Here is a 10,079-nt window from a genome sequence, read left to right on the forward strand (position 1 = left end):
AGTTCAAGGGGGTAGGGAGTAACTATCTAGGGAGTGGAAAGGAGAACCCCAGAACATGCTGGGTGCAATGGTACAAGCATATAATCTCAGCTGCCTGGGAGGCTGAGGCAGGAGGATTTCAACTTGGTGAGACCCTGTTTCAAAATTAAAAAAAAATATTTAAAAAAATGGTTGGGATATGGCTTAGTAGTTGAGAGCCTCTGGATTTAATCCCCAGTACTTAAAAAAAAAAAAAAAAAAAAAGTCTAGAACAGAAAGGCTGGTCCTGGATGGAGATGGGCTCAGGGAAGCCTGAGCAGGGAGTCTGTACATCTTGTGGGGGTTGGGAGGAAGTGAAGTGGCTGGCTTCTCCTGGTTCTGTTCCTTTGGTGGGGAAAGGTGTCCCCACCTGCCTTTGCTTTGACTTTCTCTATGGGCCATGAAGCCAGATGCCATAGCATTATGAGTATGATTCCTAGGGCTGAGTAACCTTGGTTCAAACCCTGTTTCTACAACTTGATCTTGACATATTTGTCAGATTACTGAATCTGATTCTAAACGTGGGGTGATGATAGTATAATAATTTTGAGAAACTGATTAGTAAATTTTAATAACAGTTGGAATTGTGTGGGATTCATAACTGCATAGATAATGTGAGCTATTACTCAGTTCTGACCCTTTGCTTCCCCTTTCATTGATAGCTGCCCGTTCAGCCCAAGTGCAGCCTGTAGGTGAGGCCTTCAGAAAGAAGAGCCAAAGGATCTGCAGACCTCGTCCAGCAGGGAGAGCCAAGGCCACTCTGGACATTCCTGATGAAGAGTTTAGGTTCAATTTCTTTTAGCTTCTCCCCTATCTTGGCACAGTCCTCTCTTCCTCACGGTGTTGTCAAGGTTTGTCGTGACTGTAGTGCCTTTCTAGGAATTCTCTGTGAGCAGGTATGGGATTGGTTGGTTCTTGCCTGGTCCATGCATCTGAGTTTGTTGGGCAGGTGTGAGACTGTCAGATGAGCATAAGACTCCATTTGTAGATTTTCTAAATGAAATATCTCTTCTGCCAGAAGAGAGAGAGGTGCATTTAGGAGAGGTGCATTTAGCTTCTATGATAAGCTGAAGTGAGTGTTCAGTGTATTATTATTGAACTTGCTGGGTGTGGTGGCATACGCCTGTAATCCCAGCTACTTGGGAGGCTGAGGCAATAGGCCAGCTTCAGCAACTTAAAAAGATCCTGCCTCAGGGCTGGGATTGTGGCTTAGCGGTAGAGCCCTCACCCAGCATGGGTGGGACTTGGGTTCAATCCTCAGCACCACATAAAAATAAAGGCATTGTGTTGTGTCCATCTACACCTAAAAAATAAATACTAAAGAAAAAAAAAAAGATTCTACCTCAAAAAAAAAGAAAAAAGAAAAGAAAAGGAGTCGGGGCTGGGGGTATAGCTCAGTGGAAGACTGCCCCTGATTTAATCCCCAGTATCAAAAAAGAAAAAAGAATATTGAATTGATTTGATTCCATAGCCATCGGTGATAAGGATTTGTGGGGAAGCTACGTAATTGTACATTTGGCTCATTTTTGAAAAGATGTCCTACCAGTGGCCTCATCTAGTTTGTGCCACAGACCTGTGCTTTATGTATTATGTCACATCACCCTAATAAATCTCCTTTTTTGATAAAATTGGACAATGAGTGAAAGTGTGCTGTGTATTAGAAGAGGTATGGATGAGATAGGGCCTGACACTGCTGGATCCAGGTTTTCACCCCCGGGCGTGGTCCTTTGTCCATGTTGTTTTCATTTCTGAGCAGAGAACCACCTGTGCATTTTCTTAGGAACCAAGGAGCTTCTTGCCCCAAATAGACCCAGATAGATACCTTATTTGAGTCTTAGCAGAATACCTGTCTAAATGTTGGCTATTCCAGGCATCAGTCTCAGTTCCTCTGCACTATTGAATTGGGGTCTCTGGATGACCTAGGAGACCTGAGCTTGATCTTTGCTCATATTTCTGAACTTGCTTCCCAGAGTAGATAGCGTCTGAAACCCAGCTGTCTACTCAGTCTCTGCATGGGTGTTCCATGGGCAATTCAAACTCCGTAAGTTCGAAACACCATGTTACCCTGTCTTCTGCTTTTCAGTGGTATAAATACCTTGTCTAATTGATTAGGTCACAAAACCTGTGTCATTCTTGATTGTTCTCTTGGCCAACACCATATGTTCAGTGCTTTCGTGGTTTATGTCATCTCTGTCTTTTCAAATCTGCATTTTATCACTGTAGTTCTGACCCTGACTGCTGTGTTAAACTCCTGATGTAAGTCCCCCTTACCCCCGTCTCATCACATTGCCTTCCCTGGAGTGACCATTCATATATTCCAGATCATACTTCTAGTCAGTTACTTCATTGTATCTGCAATACAGGTTCCAATTAGGGATTGCACAAGCCTGCTTTAGATGGCCTCTGATGTCTTTCTCCTGCTGTTCTAGCCTTGATTACTTCCTGTCTGCTCCTAAAGTAATCAGACTCAGTTGCTATTCTTTTTGCCTGGGTTGTTTTTTGCATAGATCTTAGCATGATTGGCTTCTGTGAAAGCAAACATCAGATTTGTATGGGAAAGTCACTGTTCAACCTGTCACACCTCAGGCCAAGATGATAGATCCAGATAAAGCCAGAATGTTGGGGGGGGACCCCACACCCACCATGCAGATACAAAACATCCTAATGACTCTTTTATTTGAGATCTCAATAAGATGCCTCAATTTATCTGATACAGAGCTTTTAGCACTCTGTCCTAACTATGGTTTCCAGGAAGTAGGAGCCTGATCCACCTAGCAGTTCAGACCTGATGTGGGCCCGCCACAGAGCCCTGTCTTGCTTTGTGTTCATCCAGATGCCTCTTGTTGCTTTCACTTTACCACCCTTCCACCAAACCCTATAATGCCCACTGTAGTGGAGTAAAATGTCCATGGGTCTCCTGTGTAGGCTTCCCTTATAAAAAGGCAATAAACTGACTTAGACTACAGGCCGGTACCTTGTGGGCTTTGGATGAGGGACCGGGATAGCCCTGAGTTTTGGGTCATATTATTACTTGCTAACTCTCTTACCTGTTCCTCACAGTCTGTTTGACCCTGACCTTCAGCTCCAATTTTAGGAACTTGGAGAGCGTAGGGAAAGAAGGTACCAGGGAATATCTTTCCTTTTTTCCCTTTGGGCTATCTTTGTGGTTAAGATTTGGGTTAAGGGTTAGGTTTTGAATTGGGGGTTAGGGTTTGGGTAATGATTCTGAAGTATAAGTTAGGGTTAGGTTTAGGGTTAGAGCAAGGAGTTAGGAGTTTGGAGGGATGTGTCAGAGCTTGTTTGCCTGGAAATCCATGATGAGGCTAGGGGCTTTGACCTGGTGTCATTCAGGAGCCTCTGAGGAAGGATGTGTCTGACTTCAGTTTTTGTAGGTTTTTCTGGATGCTGGGTTGAGAAGACTTTCCAACACATTTGCCTCATTCCTGGATGTGGTTTAGCATTAATATACTGGACAAAACTGCCATAGCAGATTGCAGCCAACCATGAGGGTGCTGAGCTTCTTGGGCTTCCAGAACATCTGGTCTTTCCTGAGAAGCACAGAATGATAGTGTCAGAGTCATACAGTGATAAGAACCTGTGTGCTGTTTTTTTTTTTTTTTTAAGAGAGAGTGAGGGAGGGAGAGAGAGAGAGAGAGAGAGAGAATTTTAATATTTATTTTTTGGTTTTCGGAGGACACAACATCTTCATTTGTATGTGGTGCTGAGGATCGAACCCGGGCCACACGCATGCCAGGCGAGCGCGCTACCGCTTGAGCCACATCCCCAGCCCCCTGTGTGCTGTTTTTATTTTACACACATACACACACACACACACACACACACACACACACACACATATATATATATATATATATATATATATATATATAAAATCTCCATATCCTCATTCCTCATTTAAGTATATTTACTTCAGGTATTTTGTCATAGCAACTGAAAGCTGACACTGAGGAAACTGAGTGGTGTTTACTACTCATGTCCATTATCTCAGACTCAGAGATGACCTCACTAAAGGAGTGACCTAGAAAATGTGGAGGGGGGCTGGGGATGTGGCTCAAGCGGTAGCGCACTCGCCTGGCATGCGTGTGGCCCGGGTTCGATCCTCAGAACCACATACAAACAAAGATGTTGTGCCCGCCGATAACTAAAATAAATAAATATTTAAAAAAAAAAAAAAGAAAATGTGGAGGTTCACAGAACCCTGTTATTCTGGGTATGCTTTATGAACTTAGAGGTGAGAGGAACACAACAAGCAGCAGCAGCAGCATGGGGTTAATTGGTGGACTTTTGCAGGGGAGAGGAAAAGGGTTGGCCTAAAGGAAGTGGACCTTCCTCGGGCTGTCAAGTGACATCCCACTCTCACCTGTGCAAAGACACACCAAGATCTCCAGGATAAGGAGTGACTTTAAGAGGTTCATTGGAGCTGGGTGTGGTGACACACCTGATCCCAGAGGCTCAGAGGCTAAGGCAGGAGGATTGTGAGTTCAAAGCAAGCCTCAGCAAAAAAGCGAGGCACTAAGCAATTCCGTGAGACCCTGTCTCTAAATAAAATACAAAATGGGGCTGGGATGTGGCTTGATGACCTAGTGCCCCTGAGTTCAATCCCTGGTAACCCCCCCCCCCAAAAGCCCCAAAAAAAAAAGAGGCTTATGGAGGTCAGTTTCTTCCAAAAACATTGTGTAAGGAGGTGTTAGAGCCCCTCCGTCAGAAAATAATCTGCCTCTAGTGTTTCTTGACTCAGCACATAATGCAGATTAAAACAGTCCATCATGCTAGGGAGAAAACATGGGATTTCTAAGACCAATGGACTCACTCAGAATCCCAGAGCAACTTCTTATGCTAGTCTGGGGGACCATGATTATCATACACTCTGCACTCTTGTCTAAAATCAGTGGTGAGCTTGGTGCCATGGTACGTGCCTATAGTCCCAGCAGCCATGGCACATGCCTGTGGTCCCAGCTGCTTGGGAGGCTGAGGCATGAGGACTGCAAGTTTGAGGCCAACCTGGGAAATGCTGACCCTGTCTCAAGATAAAAATAGAAAAGGTTGCTTGGAGTGTAGCTCAAAAGTAGAGCGCCCTTGGTTAAATCCCCAGTATCAAAAAAGAAAAATCAGGCTAGAGACGTAGCTCAGTGGTAGAGCACCTCCCTATATGTGCAAGACCCTGGGCTCAATTGTTAGCACCATCAGAAAAAAATCAATATGTACATAAAATTAGTGGCTAGGAGCAGGCAGCTGTTACTCAGTATCGGGGGTGGCATTTCTAGAACAGTCTTCTCCACAGCTTCTGGCTTGAGCAGGCTCAGATTTGAGAAATCTGTGTGGTCAGTGCTCACAGGGACAACACCAGTGCAAGGGTTGATGTGTTGTGCCTGTCATGGCCATCAATGGCTGCCTGGCCCATGTGCTGAGTGTCACCATGAGCATCAGCTAGAAACACTCCACTGAGCTTGACTTACTGTTTGTTTTTTGGTAGAGCTTATTTGTGCTGACCATGATGGGTGCTCTGGGGCCCTGTTTTACAGGTTCCTGTGTGTGTGTGTGTGTGTGTGTGTGTGGTGTGGTTCTGGGGATAGAACCCAGAACCTTGTGTGTTCTAGGAAGGACTGAAATAAACTAAGTGGAGGAGGGGGCAGGCAGATCAACACACTAAGGGAAAAGTCACGAGGAGGCCACCACTGAATTGAGAACTGCTATGACATTGTGCTTAACAGCCTGTGCCTCACCAGCTCCCTTAAGGTGCTGACATAGGATGGGTTGGGAGATACTCTCCCTGTCCTAAAGTGTGGGGCTGCAGACTCAGCTCCCAGCATGCCTTTCTGTGAAAACTGAGCAGTGCCCCTCTGCTACCCTCTGTTGAAATCCATAAATGAAGTAACTTGTCTATCCTGTAATTGAAAATAGGGTATTTCCCTAACTGTGGAGTGGGAAGGGTGATGACATAAAGGGTACTCTGACAGGCAAACACACAGACAGAGCTGAAGGAATTGCTCTGGGGCCACAGGATGGCTGGGGTGGGAAGACACTGCTGTGGCAGAAGGAGGTGCAGGTCAACCAGGTGCTGACACCTGACAGCCTAGACCCTGCAGCTTTATGTCCCACAAGCTTAAGTGCCAGTGTGGCCAGTGGGCAGTTGTCATTGTTCCTCAGATGCCGGCAGTAGCAGGGGTTCCTGGATGGAGAATGGCCCTGGTGGAGTCCTGAACAAAATGCAACCTCCAGGTTTGTGTATTCCTGGCAAATTTGGAATGGATTTTATGCAAACTACTATTTATATGTGTAAAACAAGCCCAGGTCCTCAGTATTGGTGTGGCTGGCAGCACCTGCTTGTACCAAGAGGAGCAGACTTGAGAACAAGGGAACAATTCTTGGAAGAGCTCTGGATTGGGAGATGGAAGAGGTGTCCATGCAGAACAGGCACATGGCAGACCCTCTCCAGAAGGTGCAGGAGATTGTGGGAGGCCAAGCTTATGGGTGACTGAGTTACACTCCCCAGCTGGGTGCTGAGGTGCTCAGTCACAGAAATGGGTGTGTCTTGCTACAGCCCCATGGGTGAAGCTGTGCTCACCTGTTCCTTTGTAATTAACCCCTTGCCCTGTTTAGGATAGAATCTTCCATGGAAGTGCCTTGTGTGTGTCCCCTCCTCTTACTGTGCCCCTGGGTGTGGCCTACCCAGGTGTCAGTCAACCTGCTGACAGTGGACATCATGAAGATAGACTCAGCCCCCTGAAACCTGACCCCTTGCCTCATTTGAATAGCTTCTCCTCAATAAAAGGGGTCAGCGAGTGCTCTGTCTCTCTTTCTGCAGACCCTTAAGGTCAGAGGAGCCGTCACAGCAACCCCAAAGAAAAATGTCTTTGTGTCTCTTGTGTGGTTATTTTGTGCAACCCAGTTAGCCCAGTTTAACTAGAGTGACCCCTGAGCCTTTTAGTCGTGAGAACAGAAACCCAGCAATTGGCGCCCAACGTGGGGCAAAAGGTCTTTAAGCCGCCGGGACAAAAGCAACAAATGCTGGCTCCTAAGGGGACTCCAATTTAAATATTAAAGAAAGTTAGTGAAGTTGAAAGTTCTCTCCAGAAGTTAAGCATGCTTAGGATTGCAGAGTATTGTGGGCAGAATTGTAGAAAGTAAGTGAATTAGACAAAAGGAAAATCTGTTACGTTAAAATTTTTAATATTGGGTATAATTGTAGAGACTCTAAATAAATATAGTTATTAAGATGATTGATGGGCTATGTTGTTGAGTTGAGTCCTCTCCATGGAAAGCACGCTTTTGTGGATTTTTTATACTTGTTTTTATAAATCTTTATAAATAAAGATTTTTGGGGGGCTAGGATTGTTGCTCAGCGGTAGAGTGCTTGCCTAGCATGGGCAGAACCTGAGTTTGATCCTCAGAATCACATAAAAAAAAAAAGCTTAAAAAAAAAAGAGAGAGATTTTTTGGCCTTTATGTTCTAGAAGTTTGCGCTAGGAGAGTGAGAAAAAGGGAGAGAAAATGTGATGTTTACCTGGAGAGAAATAAGTTTCAATTTTCTATTGTTTTTGTCAATACTCAGAAAGTATGTATGGACCTTTTTACTACATGATTGTCCTATGAATCAGAATGGCTGTAACTCAGCCACTGGGGACAAGAGACTTTAGCTGCTGCTGCTTGCTGCTCGCTATGGGGTCCTAGCCCCTGCGGCCAGCAGTGCTTTTAACCCTTGAATTACTTGACCTAAATGCCAAACACAGACTAACTTAAGATCTGATGGTAATGCTAGCGTTTGTTGCTAAAAAAACCTTTGGAGCACCCACGTGCCACAGAAAAAAGTGCAGGATGTTCACGAGCTGCAACCGCAGGTCGCAGAGACAAAACAAGCTGCTACCGCAGTAGGATCTTGGCCAGGCGGAGGAAAATGCAGACAAAATCAAACAAAATGCAATCGGCTAGGAAAACTTTGGGAACTTTTGCCCCGACAATGGGCAGCGGACTCCATGTTGTTTGCATCACCATGGTAACCATGGGGTGCCTGGCCGGAAGAGCAGGCTTCCTGGTCCCACCTCCCACACTTTCGCGGGCTTCCGATTGGTTCTTCCACAGTCACTCAGACGGGACTTCTAGTCCCGCCTTCCAGCCACTAACCTGTACTACTGTGTTTCAGATTTCTACCGGAGCTGTTCAGATCCTGTATTTTTAAGAATGCCTACCTGTAAATGCTAACGAAAGATATCTTTTTCAGACAAAATTTAATTCCACAGGTTTCTATGTTGCAGTCCTAAATTTAAGTTAGTTCTGAGTTAAATAACCTGACTTTTCTCTATAGTTGTGTTACTAAATAATGTTCTATTGATGAGAGATATCAAACATGCTTCTTTATATTTTACTTTTAATTTTGGAGGTTATGAGGATGCATTTGCTCGCCACAGGAACAAAGCCGGCAATGTTCCTGTGATGACCAAAAAAATCCTTATTCTCATTCCTAACTATAAAAAATAAATATGTATACTCAAGGATCTTATTTCAGTTACATCAAGTGACGTCACATAGAAGAGTGCACTCCTAGTTAAAAATAAATTAAAATGGATCCAAATATTTTAAGACCACGTGGTTACATAAAGTTAATACAATTATAAGTTATGTTCTTATTCTTAATATATATTTTTTAGATATTTAGATAACCTATATTTGTTAATCTATAAAATAATTAGCACATGCCTAATTGATTAGTTAATATATATTTGCCTAATTGTTTTTCTTCAACAGAAAACCCATAATTTATGTTTTATGTTTACATTTATCAGATACTCTGCCTTTTCAGTCACAGATATTTGAGATAAATGTGTTTACTATAAATTTGCTTTTAAGTGAAAATTCTATCTTCAAGTTGTTTCTAATTCTCAAAGTTACTGTTCAAACTCATAAGATGATAAATAATTATAATTATGTCTACAAAATATCTAAGGATTTTAACTATATTTTCATTGATATTTCTTATCAAAGTATAATAATTTGTTTATGGATTCTAAGGTTTTCAGAAATTGTTCCAATGTATAACCAAAAAAAAATTTTCTAAAAGAAAAAGATGCTTCAACAAAGAAAAAGCACACATGGATCCTAAAAAGAAGAAAGAAATCATCTTTGGGTAAAACAAGGTCTTTATATTCGTATTTCAATGATAAAAATATTTTCCTAAGTAAAAAAGATTTTTATATTGTTATCTAAACAGATGATGTAAAAAGTTAGAAAGATTAAAAAAGAGATTTATATACACTAAACTGACTATAATTAATTAAAGGGTATTTCAGGTTATTTCCTAATTTAACTATACTAATGTGAGCTAAGATTTTGTCCATGTTTTGACATGATAAGCAACCTATTAAAATGTAAGTTTATTTCTTTAAAGTAAGATCCTTATTGCCTAATAATTCTTACTGTTTAAGACAAAGATTAGTTTTGGTAAATAAATTCACATTGTTGATTAAACATTAAGTATATTAAGCTACTAACTTAAATCTCGATTTTAACAATTGTCCTTAGAGACTAAAATTGATGAATTCTAAGACACTGAGATACTAATTTTTACATATTTTGTTTGTTAGATAATTATAAAATTTTAAAAAAACCATTTTATTAAGACTAATGTTCTCCAAATTAAAGTTATATATTAATTTTAAACAATAAAGGTTACAAACTTAAAAAAATTCATTGATATTATATAAGTTCTCTGGCTAGATCTATTGTCCATAAAAAATACAGTAAGATTTATACACTGCTCCCTACACAAAAAATAACCTTAATCATATTTTTTAAAGGCAATTAAGAGATACCTATTTAAAGGATAATCTCTCAAAAAGATTGAGGATTCTTTCTAAATTGTTAGGATGGATCGATTAGTCTATATTAAAAAAATGTAATAATCAATAAAAGGTAAATCTATTCTTAGTCATTTAAATACTTGTACTATTATCTATAACTTAAACTAATAATACTATGACTTATGCCAAGCCTTTACTCAATTTTATTAAATAAGGAAAAGGGGGAATACAGGATCCCAGAGAGAC

This window comes from Marmota marmota, unplaced genomic scaffold (assembly GCF_001458135.2).
Source record: "Marmota marmota marmota unplaced genomic scaffold, marMar, whole genome shotgun sequence".
Lineage (NCBI taxonomy): Eukaryota > Metazoa > Chordata > Mammalia > Rodentia > Sciuridae > Marmota > Marmota marmota.